At 36.6% G+C, this 14,137-nt stretch overlaps 1 pseudogene; it reads left to right on the forward strand.

The window, feature by feature from the left end:
* Positions 1–11,302: 11,302 nt before the first annotated feature.
* LOC114045155 lies at positions 11,303–13,584 on the forward strand (annotated as a pseudogene).
* Positions 13,585–14,137: the final 553 nt, after the last annotated feature.

A 14,137-nucleotide genomic window follows, 5' to 3' on the forward strand; every position in this document is an offset into this window, starting at 1 on the left:
AACCACTTGGTGCCACTCCTTCTGAAAGATAACAGGGGAGGGGAGATCAGGATTTCTTTTATCTGACCATACTCATTCCAACATGCTTTCATAGTGAAGGTCCCAGGAAGCAAATTTGCTTTATGCCCAAACGAGGCTATTTTCTTATTCTTTAAAATGTCAAAGTAACTCATCCATATGGATACTCCTGTCAGTGATGAAGGTCATAACTCATCTGTTCTTCTCATTCAGCATGATTCTTGTCCAGGTTATGCTACAAATACTAACTGTATCTAAAGAGGATTCATAGAGAGTCAATCTAAAAGTTTGGAGGACTTCCATTGTCTTTATCATTTGATGGACACCAGTGCAAACCAGGGCAGTTCATTATCCCTCACTTTCATTATATAACCATCTTGACCCTTTTTTTTCAACATACATTTCCTTGATGGCATATTTAACTTCTTTTCTTGACAGAAGTCATAACTGGTGGCAGGATAGAGCCTATTGGTCCTCATAATATATACTTTCATTGCTCTTTGGATGATTCACAATGCTAAAAAAAAATAATTCCATGATTTGGAACCAAATATATGTGTGTATTAAATGTATTATAATATGTGCAAATATATAAACATACAATACATATTTATAAAATATGTAGGCATATTCATATATCATGAATATGTATGTGCATATTATATATGTATATGTGAATTATGAAACTATTTCTTCCTTTGGTGTTGCTTTCTGGCTCCAAATCATAGAATTATTCCTAAGTGTGTGTGTGTGTGTGTGTGTGTGTGTGTGTGTGTGTGTGTGTGTGTTAAGTAGGGAGGAGAAGAAAAATTGAAAATAACTTTAAAGTAGAATCTCCAAATTTTATAGATTAGGAAATTTATAGCCCTGTAAGTAAAGTGAGTAGGCCAAGTCATAAAGGCATAAAGGATATAGCAGAGATGGACTTCAATATGTTTTTGATTTTTGGTTTTTGTTTTTTACTTTATATTTAGTACTGTTTTTCATATATTAAAATATATTTATTTAAAGCATTTTCTTAATAGTATTGTAGTGAACTTGTACTAGATTCTTTTTTCCCGAACTCCAAGATAATTTAGAAGAATAGTAGAGCACCTTCCTGATCATGTCACACATTCCCCATTCAATAAACTCTGGGGGCCTCCTATTGCCTTCACAATCAAATACAAATACAAAAGCCTCTTACAACCAAGCTGCCTCTTCCCTTTTCCATATTACTCCCTAACATGTACTATTCAATCTAGTGACATTGGGGTTCTGGCTATTTCATGAACATGCCACTCTATCTCTCAGCTCCAACCATAATCTCTGGTCGTCCCCATACCTGGAATGCTCTCCCTCCTCTAATCTGACTGCTAATCTCCCTTGCTTCCTTTAAATCCCATCTAAAATTTCAGCTTCTACTAGAAATCTTCTTCAAACCCTTTCAATTCCAGTACCCTCCCTCTATTAATTATTTCCTATTTATCTTATATACAGCTTGCTTTTTATATTTTTGTTTGCATGTTCTCTCCCCTTTTAGATTATAAACTCCATGAGGACAGGGACTGTCTTTTGCCTGTCTCACTAGTGTATAACAGTGTCAGACACATAGTAGGAACTAAATAAAAATTAGTTGATTGCCTTGAGTGTATATATACAATATATTTATTTCCTGAAAAAGATAGGCCTTGGCTTGTGGATAGGTTTGTGGTCACCTTACCAGTTTTGGGTACATCACTCCTCAACGGCATCTTTAAAGCCCTACTATTTGAGTCTTGACATTAGGGGAATTCCTTAGATATTTTCTTTATCTTTTGGGGGTTGAGGGCATTGCCTAGTAAGAATAAGAAAATCACTTCTTAGTGTCACATGTACTAGTTCCTGAGGGAAGGGGAAACAACTAAAAATAAGTACCTATGAAGTTAAGAACAATAAGATCAATGATAATAACAAAATAATAGATAGCACTAAGACTTTTTTTTCCCCAAAGGACACAGGGAGACAAACCTTAAAGTAGAAATGAAATACAAAATTTTGTGTTGGAAGGACAAGACTGAAACATCATAGACAAAAGCTCACAACATCTTGCCTCAGGTGAATCAGCATTTTAGTGCTTTTCTGTTTAAGTACAATGTCACTAACATTCTGAGGTTATATCAGTACCAAACATGGGCAACTATTAGGCATTTTCATTCATTTATCCATTCACATTCATTTGTATATGGATTCTTTTTCATGTCTATTATGGAATGAATAGAAGGCATCCATCCTGATAGTTTTTCTTTGCAGTTGTTACCTGTGTGTCAGTGTGGTACATAACAAGCACACAATCATCATTGTTTCAGTTTAGTCAATTATTATATTATTCTGTCCAAAGAATGGTAAATTCTTATCTTAGATGGCACAGATTCAACCCATAGACAAGGGCCCTGAGGTGGTCCAAGTAATCACTTAAGATGGTGAAGGACAGGGCATGGTGAAAGAGGGAATCCTCCCCTCCCCCACTTTCTTCCTTATTTCTAAAATAAGAAGCTTAGGGTTGAGGAGTGATGTTAATCTGTTTCTGGGAGACTAGGAAGGTTTGCTTTACACAATTGTGCCTTTTTTCCTCTTATGGACATTCTCCTAACCCAGGATTTTCTGCATCCTTTCACCCCTAACTAACTGAAAACTTGATTTTAAATGACCTGAAATCCTTTCAAAATAAGGATAATATGAAGTGAAAGCCAGTCTTTTTGGGGGAGTGTGCTTCAATGCGTTACTATTTTAGATAGTAAGTAGTTGTCAAAGCATGATTTTCCAATAAAAGTGATTTTATGATTTATTTGAAAAAGTAGAATCAGCTAGCATTTTACTGACCTGACTCTTAACAGCTTTTCAATTGGATATTTCAGTTATACCATTTCTAGCCAACAGACAAGTTATATGCAATGCTAGTTCTCATGGAGAGCAAATAAATTCTGCTTTAAAAGGTCAATACTACAGGACAGACCATGAAATTGAGAATAGCACATTAATTACCTGTGAGGGAAGGATATAGCATCAAAGAGGGGGCCTCTCTATCTCACATCCTACAGGAGGGATCTAGTTATTATTTCTTTCCTATGCCTTTGAAACAAATAGTAATATTTTCATTTGGTGACTGCTCTTAGTCTTAAAACTGTATGACTAGTTCAGAAACCTTGCTTAAAAATAATGGTTATAATGAAGTAATTTGAGTTTATAAAGTGTTTCACTCCCCCTGCCCCAGATCCCAGACCATTAGATGCAGGGAAAAAAGTCTTTGTGTAACCTAGTTTTAATGACTATCTCACAGGAGTTATTGTCCACATAGGAATATAAGCCTTTATTTTAACAAAAGTAACTTGACCAGTAAGAAAAGAAATATCTCTTTACAGCAAGGAATGTAAACTCACTGAGAAGGGAAACTTTTTACCTTTTGCCTTTATATCTAGAGCTTAGCATAGTGATTGGCACTTGGTAAACATGTGATAAGTGTTTATTGTTCGATTGAATATGGCTTCATCAGATTTAGATTTAACTGAAAAGTACTTAACACTGTAGAGATCCAATTCATCCTCTTCTCCCCTCCATCCCCAAAGGCAAAATACCTAACTTTATTTGGTGTTAAAATTTTCCAGGTTATATGGCAAGAGTAAGTTATCTCCCAGGAATTTAAGGATGCCTCCATTGTCCATCTCTATAAAGGTAAATGAATTAGATTGTCCTGTGACAATCACAGAGGTTTTTTTTTTTTTTTTTGGTCTCAGTCATTGCTGGCAAGATTCTTGACAGAGTCCTCCTTAATAGGCTGATTCTTAACCAGAAAATGGTCATCTACCCGAGAGCCAGTGTGGCTTCAGAAAGGGCTGAGGAATGGTCAATATGTTGTTTGCTGCCCAACAACTTCAGGAGTTGCTAGAGAAATGCCAGGAGCAGAACAGAGGTCTGTACACAATGTTTGTAGATCTGACCAAGGCCTTGGATACTGTCAATCGTGAAGGTTTATGGAAAAGTATGTCAAAATTTGGTTGCCTGGAGAAGTTTATCAGTATTGTATGTCAATTTCATGATGGCATGCTTGCCCAGGTTCTGGGTAATAGACAATGCTCTCGAGCTTTCCCAGTCACCAATGGAATGAAACAAGGCTGTGTGATGTGATAAGATGGGCTGGCCACATTGTTCGAATGCAAAATGTACACTTACCAAAAAGACTATTTTATGGAGAACTCACAGAGGGCAAGTGTTCACATGGTGGTCAGAAGAAGTGATACAAGGACACTCTCAAGGTCTCTCTTAAGAACTTTGGAATTGATTGTCTGACATGGGAGACACTGGCACAGGACCACTCGGCATGGCATGACCACATCAGAAAAGGTTCTGCGCTCTATGAGAAAAACAGAATTGAAATAGCTTGAGAGAAACAAAAGATATGCAAACTTAGAGAATCCACCCCAAAGGTTCACATAGACTATTTGTGACTGACCTGTGATAGAGCATACTGAGCTCATGTTGGTCTGATCAGCCACAGTCAGACACACTGAAACTTGAGTCTAGCATAGTGATGTCATTTTGGTCCTCTTTAAGAAAGAAGGACAACAATCAACCAACATTTAAATAATAGAAGGCATAAGAAACTAGGGGAAATGGAAGAAAATACAAGGTATCTCATAGCAAAAACAACCAACTCAGGAAACAGACTAAAGAGAAAAAGTAGAAAAACACATGGGCCTGGGCAGATAAAAAGGAAAGTTAGAAGAATTTGTTAATGTATAAAAGTAGCAGTCTACACAAACAAGGGCTAACACTTGAAACTCACTCTCACATGAACTACTTAAAAGAGGGAATAATACATACAAAAGTGGGTGCAGAAATATACTTCACTCAACAATTAAATAAATAGAAGGAAAGGGGGAGGAGAAATTAGAGAGAGTTTAGATTAAGGGAAGACCTAGTCCTAAGCAAAACACACTCTAAGGTTGTGTAAAGATGTATCTCTTTTTGAGGTAACAGAGAATAAGAATGTAAGGGGGTATCTATCAACTGGGGAATGACTAAACAGGTTATAGTATATAAATGACAGAATACTGTTGTTCTTTAAGAAATGATGAAGGTGGTGGATTCAGAGAAACCTGAGAATGTGTGTGTGTGGGGGGGTGTATTGTGTATTGTATATATACATATATATGTATATGTGTACATATGTGTGTGTATATATATGCATACACACTATATATTATATATGTATATATGTATGTGTATGTATGTATGTATGTATACTGATGCAGAATGAAATGAAGAGAACCAGGAGAAACATTTCTGAGTCCATTTCTCATTTATTTATGAATTTTATTTTTAGTGAATTTCTCTTTATTTTACTTGCAAATTTATGAAGAAGTTTAGAACCTATACCATTGGATCCTGTGAGTCAAAATGATATGAAACATTAAATTAGTTCTGGGTAAGTATTAGCTATTAAATTCTGTGTCATACAATAACACCTTCTATGTACAAAAAATTATTCTGGTATTTAAATGGGGGAAATACAAATCAAGAAGATTTTTTTTTATTTTTGTGTAGCATATGTAGTGACTAAATGTTTTCTCTATCTTTTTCTATTATAATCATTATCTTACCTTATATCAAATAGAATGGGTTATATTGCACTAAGACTAAGAAGAAGGGAGGTAGGCAGCCACCCAGAATAGATTGCACAGGGGATAAGATGAAGGATACTTTGAATATTATTTCAATAAATATTTTTAAATATTTTGTCAGAAGAATTCTCCTTTCCATGCATGTCACTTTATATCTATGGATCTTAGTTTCTTTCTTGATTAAAAAAAAAGGGGAGGATGTTAGAGGATAGGTTGGATCTTTAGAGTGGTTTATGCTTTCAAGTTAAATCTGAATTCTATGAAGCCATAAGCAATCAATAAACATTTATCAATTGTTTATCAAGCGTCAAGCGGTGGGCTAAGTTTTAGGGATACAAAGGCAAAAGCTAAATAATTCCTATTGTCAGGGAGTTTATGTTACTGGCATTATATAGGTGTTTTTCTTGTGATTGGTCAAGTTACACCTATTAAAGTGAAGGTTCATATTAATTCATAGACAATAATTCCTGGGAGATAATCAATCAAGCACTATATAAGGTACACAATGACTTTTTCCTGCTTCTAATGGTCTAGAACAGGGGTGGGTGATCCAAACTTCACAAAACAAACCCCCTTAATAAAAAAGATTTGTTCTGTCAAACTTGGACTCAAAGGGCTATACCCAAGGACCTAGAAGGCCACATCTGGCCTCAAGGCCACAGGTTCCTCATCAGTGATCTAGAGCCTTAAAAAAAACAACTAGCAATCTAAAGGTTCTGTACACTTATTACAATGTTTTCTAGCGTATCGCTTCACTTGATTGTGTCCTAATTATTTTATCATTCATCCCTCAATTTTTGTACATCATTAGCCAACCTCATCTTCCTCTCTCTCACCTACCACTGCTCCAACACAAAATATGATAAAATATCATTTTTTTTCTTGGAGATATCTCAGAATTTTTCCTTTGTTATTGAATAATATTATGTAACTTCTATTGAATGAAGGGTGCTTGGTACAACATTTGACATTTACTCTAAATTTTTTCCCACTCTGTAGTTCCTTGTCTAGAGTAATGAGTAAAATCATAACTTCTGAGGTTATCTTTGAAACATACTTTGGCTAGAGAAATATGAATGTTCCATTTCCAAAAGAAGAACATTTAGGAAGCATGGTAGTGTCCAAAAGAGTTTATATATCAATGATGTATTGGAAGAGCAATGAAATAGAAGACATGTTGACTTTCCACCCACTTGGGTATAAATATAAGATGTTTTAAATCAGGATATTTCTTTATCAGCTTATCATCTTGCAGCCTGATTTATCCACCAGTTGATCTTAGAGATTCTCTAGTGACTTCCACTGGGGCCAGATACCTCTAAGGGATTCTATATTGTGAAGATCTTTAAGAAACTGAAACAATGTCCTTATAGGCTAAAAATGATTGTGGGAATATTAGACTTTTTAAAGTGCACAGGGTAAGAGTTCTCTCAAGTTGAAATGTATACTTGACAATACTTCTGATTGGATAAAAGGAAAATGTTTCCCACCAATAGGAAAAATGGGCCCACATTTGTGGAATGACCATGTTGTTAGGAGGAGACAAGGGGGGCATTATATTTCAAATTGTTTTCTATAGAACCTTGAGGCTCCATGAGTAATTTTACTTGATAATGATATTTCTCCCCTAAAAAAAGAAATACTAAATTATAACAGCATGGTATACTTGATGAAGAGCTGGTTTCAAAGTAAGGAAATTCTAGATTTGTCTAACCGCTGACTTACATCTACTGTGTGACCATGGGTAAATCATTTAATCCATCATTGTTCTAAACAACTCTCTAAGATTATTAAGTACAGATAATGTGCTGACTTCCATTGAGAGAGAAAATTTCTTTACCTGAGAGTTCTCTATACTAAAGAAATCAAAGATCCATGTCCTAACTCTACCCCTGTAGATATCAAAATATTTAATACATGTGGAAATATGATTTTTTTTTCCTGTGGGGAAGGAACAATGGATCAGGAGTCAGAAGACCTAGGTTTAAGCCCTGGTTTAGCCACTTATTGGCCTAGACATCTAGGAAGAGTAGTGGATAGGATGATATACTTAGAGTGGTAGAAGACATGAGTTCAAATATTACCCCACAAACTTTCTAGCTCTGTGAGGGTATTTCATCTAACCTCTTTAAGCACCAATTCCCTCACTTGTAAAATGGGACAACAGCAATGTCAACCTCAAGGGGTTGTTGTAAGAATAAGATGAGATAATATAAATAAAATACTTTTGAAACCTCAAAACATGACATAAATGTTAGCTATTATTGTTACTTTATGATCTTAGACAAATTACTTGAGGTTTCTGAGTCTCACTTTCTTTATCTGGAAAGCAGAGGTAATAATGCTTGCCATGTCTGCCTCACATGGCTGTTATTGAGTATCGAAATGAAATAACATGCAAAGAACTTTGTAAAATATATAGAGCCATATGTAAATGTCAGCTATCATTCATATTTTGGTTATTCCAATATCTCATATGACACAGAAGCCAAAGAAGATAATTTGATTTTAAAATGTTATATGCAAGATATAGTGCCTAGGGAAGTGATTCTCTCATTGTATTTTGCTAGTTTAGTCATACCACAAGTAGAGTATCATGTTTAATTCTTTGCATTACATATGAGGAAGAACATTGATTAGAGGGTTTTCAAAGAAGGGCCAATGGGATGGCAACAAAATACATGCAAAAATGTTATGTAGAGGACAAATAGGATATAATTAAGAGAGGGAAGGTGCTAAAATAAAGAGGGATTGGGAAAGGCTTCCTATAATGGGTGGGATTTTATTTGAGATTTGAAGTAAATGGGACAGTTAGCTGGTGTGGTGGATAGAGCACTAGTCCTGGAGTCAGGAGGACCTGAGTTCAAACCTGGCTTCAGACACTTAATAGCTATGTGACCCTGGGCTAGTCACTTTACACACACACACACACACACACACACACACACACACACACACAGAGGGACAGAGAGAGACAGAGAGAGAGAGAGAGATTTGAAGGAAGCCAGTAGGTAGATATGACAAAAGAACACATTATGAACATAGAGAACATAACCTTTTCCAGAGAAAATGCCTGGAGCTAAGATATGGGGTGTCTTGTTCATGGAATAACAAGAAGGCCAGTGTCACTGAATTGAAGATTAAAGTAAAAGATTACAAAGGTAAGAGGGTGCTAAATTGTGAAGCCCTTTTAAAGACAAGCAGAGGGTTTTTTTTTATTTGATCTAGGAGGCAACAGAGAGCCACGGGAATTGTGTGTGTGTGTGTGTGTGTGTGTGAAAGACAGACAGACAGACAGACAGAAAGAGAGAGAGATGGTCAGATTTGTGCTTTACAAAAATCATGTTGGTGGCTGAATGGAGTGAATGGAGAATGGATTGGATGGAGGAGAGACTTGATGCAGAAAAACCAACAAGTAGGTTACTTCAGTAATCCAGAAGTGAGGTAATGGGTGACTGCACAAAGTGTTTGCAGTTCAGAAGAGAGAAGAAAGGTATATACATTCAAGAGATGTTGCAAAGATGAAAATCTATAATCCACAGCAATGGATTGGAGATTTGGGTGGGGAGGTGAAAAATAGTGAAGAGTTGGGGGTAACTCCTAGATTGCTAGTTTGAGGGACTAAGAGTATGGTCATCATCATCATCATCCAGGATTATTAATTGTTCTAATAGAAAAATGCTGTGGTTTTTCTATTATGATCTCTTCCATGAAGCAAGATGGACAGGTTAAAATAGACACTCATTGAGCAAAATGCTATCATGAAAAGAATTACTGAGGGTCAGTAAATACAATGACCTGCCACAATCTCTTAATTGACTTAAAATAATGATAAACTGAAATAAACAGAGAACAAGATAATTTGATATATGAATTTGTGTTCTTACCCATCAGCACTCTAAATTTAAGGGAAAAAAATGAATCTTGCAGTAAAATTGAGGAAGATTGCAAGGAATCTTTTTTTTTCACTTTGCCTCAGGTTGATTTTCATACTTTCTTGTCCTTAGGGAAAATATTTTTTGTATGAATGAAGAACTGAAAAAAGGTATGAATTTAAAGCTAATAGCAAAACTTGAATAATCATCATGTATGAATCAGTAAGCAGGGTCTTCAGAGTCCTAAGCCTTCAGGGAAGCAAGTTTTATGTACAATCACAAACTTTGACTTCATGCTCTCCCAAAATAATCGCCATCTCAGGGATTTGTCAAGTCATTCTAGGGAATTTGTCTGAGGCAATTTTTAAGCATATTTATAGCCATTGAGAGAAAGCATGATATAGTGGATGGAAGCCAGGCAGACTTGGGTTCAATTTCTACCTCTGATACATACTAACTGTGAGTCTTTGGGCAAGTCACTTAACCTCTCAAACTCTTGGCAACTCCATAAGTCCATAAGAAGCATAGAAGACATTGACCTGCATTAGTAAGAGAAGTTGCTCATCAGGAGCTCCCATAAAATGAAATTTCATGTCCAACCAGTTCTTGTCCCCTATGCCCATAGATGCTTGTGTGAATACAGCTAAAAGAAATGTGTTTTCCCTGGATTTCTTTCCATTCTGGTTTTAGGGAAAAGGAGATAAAATGTGTTGGGCACAGAACATTTATTTATTAGGCTATATCTAGATTTTCATTCTGAGATGGCTTGGAGTAAGTGGTTTCTTCCAGGTCATATATTCTGTGACTCAACTAATGCAGTAACAGACTGTTAAAGATCCAGTTGATAAACCTGGTCCTAAGACAAAGAGCATCAAAGTATAGTCAAGAAGCAAGGGAGTCATCAATTCTAACATAGTGAAGGCAGAGCAAGATCATTGGGTGATGTTAACTTACAGGGATCCATGAAGCCTATGCCCTAAGGCACCAGAGTTAAAATATCAGGTTAATTCTCCCCAGATTCTTCAATTGATTTTTATTGAAACTTTAGCCCTAGACCCACTCTCAACTTACCCAGATTAGTTGAAATCTTTAGTGCTTCTCAAAGACCATATTATCTCAACTTGTGAAAAGCTCAAGGTTCATATATGGAACAAAAGAATTTGATGTGTGTACATCTTCACAAGAAGTATAAAAGGGTCCTATTCTCCCATGCCTGCACTGTTGTTTTGAATATATTGAATAAAAGGAAGAAAGTTTTCAATTTGCCAGAATTTTAAAGCAAAACAATGTGGACTTAAATCCATAAGCAGTTAAGATAATTGTCCTTCCATTTCTAGGTCTCCAACTTATTCTGAAAGCCATGCAATTATATAGCCTTAGATCACTATCTTAAGTTTGAGGATTCCTTGAAAGAAGAGAGTACTCAGAGAGTACTTTGTTTAGAGATTCAAGTAACTTGAACCTTTGGTATAACCCAATTTCCCTAGGGACTGACCTAGTACTCCAGAGTTAAAGTATCACCGTGAGAGTTGTTAATAGGAAAATGAAATCCACAAGATCATAACTCAGATGAAACTGAAAGGAGTCTTAAAGAATCATGAAATCTACACTCCCATTTTCCCCAAATAATTTATAAAATTGATAACAACTCTTTCTTCCATTATCTCCACCATTCTTGGCATGACTTCCATCTATAAGATCTTAAGGAAGAGAATCCACCACCATTCACTATAAGGGTGAACTGATTCAGTAGAATAGATCTGGATCATCATGTATGAAAAGGCCAATATCAGAAACATGCCTGTAATAGCTCATGCAGATCCTGGTGAGTCAAATCTGATGAATTCCCTCTTTATTCTTGCTTCAGCCTATGCTGGTGAGATCCAGTTCACTGATACAAGAAAAGATAAACAGGAAAGATGTATTACTGCAATCTCCCTCTTCTATGCACCATCAGAAAGTGATTTGAACTTCGTGAAGCAGAGTAAAAATGGTGCTGACTTTCTTATTGACTTCCCTGGGCACAGTGATTTTTCATCTCCACCTTTGGAGAGTGTAAGAGTGGCCCTATGGGAAAGATCCTGATTGGCTCAGTCCTTGGTAATGTTGGATTTGACTTTGGGTTTAACAGTTGTTTTTATACTCTGAAGCAGTTTGCTGCAGTCAGGACATCAGAGAAGGTCCAGATGAGAAATACGTGGCAAAATTCATCACCAAGTGTAAAGGTCAGCCAGAACCAGCTGAATGGGCCAAGAAAGTGAACCAGTGTCTTTGATTATTCCAATAAGAAGCTTATCAAATTTGCTACTAGCCCCAGTGGAAAGAAGTTGCCTAGAACTTTCTGCCAACTCATCTTAGATCCAATTTTGAAGGTATTTGATGCAGTTATGAACTTCAAGAAGGAGGAGATTTCAAAACAAATTGAAAAACTTGACATCTAATCGAACAGTGAGTATAAAGACAAAGAGGGAAAACCACTTCTGAAGGCTATGATGAGAGGTTGACTGCCTGCTAGAGATGCTCTTCTCCAAATGATAACAATCCATGTGCCTTTCCCTTTACTTGCTCAGAAATACTACTATGAACAGTTATATGATGGTCCCCTTGATAATAAGGCTGTTATAGTAAAAGCTATAACAACAGAAGTCCCCTGATGAAATGCATCTCTAAAATGATGCCAACCTCAGACAAGGCAGTTTCTATCCTAACATTGTCGGTCTGATTGGGGCAGATCAGTTCCTTGTGAAGACATTTACCATCACTACCTTTAAACATGTCAATAAGACAAGAGTGACGAAGCTTTGTATTAGCTCTATGGAATGAGTAGCTGTTGAAGACAAGAACTCAACTGAAACTAGTGGATGGAGTAAAGCATCTGTCTAAGTCTGACCTGCACATCATTGAAAACACATTATTGCTGGCATAGAGGAGTTATATCTGGATATCCTCCTGCAAGATCATGAGGAAGATCATGCATGTATCACCATAAAAAAATTGGACTCTTTTATCTTCTACCATGAGATAGTCAGTGAGGAGTCAAATGTTCTCTGTTCTTCCAAATACCCAAATAAGCAAAACAGGCTTTACATGAAGACTTGGTCCTTCTCTGATATCCTGACTGATGATATTGACAAAGGCAAAATCTCTTCCTGTCAGGAGGTCAAAAAATGTGAGTGGGATTTGACTAAGGACCATAAGATCTAGTGCTTTGACTCTGATGGAACTGAGCCCAATGTTCTCACAGATATCACCAAAAGGGTATGATACCTTAATGAAATCAAATACAGTGTGGTGCATGGATTCTGGTGCGCTACCAAAGAGGGAGCACTGTGTGAATAGAACATGCAGGCTATCTGTTTTAATGTGAATGATGTGACCCTGCATGCTGTTGCCATTGACTGTTGTTGTTGTTCAGTCATTTGAGTTGTGTTTGACTCTTCATGACCCTCTTTAGGGTTTTTCTTGGCAAAGATACTGGAGTAGTTTCCCATTTCCTCCTCCAGCTCATTTTACAGAAATGTAAACTGAGAAAACTGAGGCAAATAGGGTTAAGTGACTTGCCCAGGACAACATAGCTAGTAAGTGTCTGAGGCCAGATTTTAATTCAGGAATATTAGTCTTTCTGGAGGTGCCTAAATCATCCCTCGAGCCCATTGCTGCCTCTATTCCTGTGTACTGAATGTTCAGCCCCATTTTATGGGATCCACTTGTCATTCACTGTCCAGAATAAGTGGTTGGGGACATTTATGCTGTCCTCAATAGGTAGTAAGGGCATTTTTTTGAGGAGTCCCAGGTTGTCAATATCCCCATGTTTGTTGTGAGAGTCTATGTGCCTGTCAATGAATTTTTTTGGCTTCACAGCTGACTTGAGGTCTAATTCAGGTGGCTAAGCCTTCTTTCAGTGTGTATTTGACCACTGGCAGATTCTGCCTGGAATCAGCCTTGACGACACCAGCTGCCCTTGCCAAATTGTGGCAGATATCCAAAAATGCAAAGGGCTAAAGGAAGGTATCCCATACCTGAACAACTTTCTGGACAAGGTATCTCTCTAACATTGGTTCAAATTCCTGCTATACTCTAGCATAACACCAATGCAGCAAATTGTTAAAACTGCAGTGACATCTTTTTGCATATACTTAATCAGTTCTTAACAACTTTCAAAACACATTGATATTCAAGCTTATAAGTTTCTGTGTTGCACATGACATATTTGAGGCTCACTACGTGTCATAATTTGAAACATTTTTACTTAATGCAACTTCAGTTGCTTGTTTCTATATTTATTCAACACTAAAAAGAGGAGGAACAAGTGTTCTCTCTACAGGATATATTTGGCCAGAGTGGTAATTTGGGATGCATACCTAACATATCTTGTCTTCATTTCTCAAAAGGAAACATAGTGCCCCCAAAGTTGTAAATGAGTGCATGAGGTTTTACTTCAGTAAAGGGCTCATAGGGGATTTTCAAGAGGGTAAAGGGGAAAATTAAGGAGATATTTTCTAGTTGGCCAAAAATTAGAAGACAAGAAAGTCTTATGCAATGTGATTGTCATCATGAATACCTACAGTTGTATTAGTGCCATTGTACTAATAAATTCGTAAGGTG

The sequence above is a fragment of the Vombatus ursinus genome, unplaced genomic scaffold, assembly GCF_900497805.2.
Source record: "Vombatus ursinus unplaced genomic scaffold, bare-nosed wombat genome assembly UNPS02014778.1, whole genome shotgun sequence".
Classification (NCBI taxonomy): Eukaryota; Metazoa; Chordata; class Mammalia; order Diprotodontia; family Vombatidae; genus Vombatus; species Vombatus ursinus.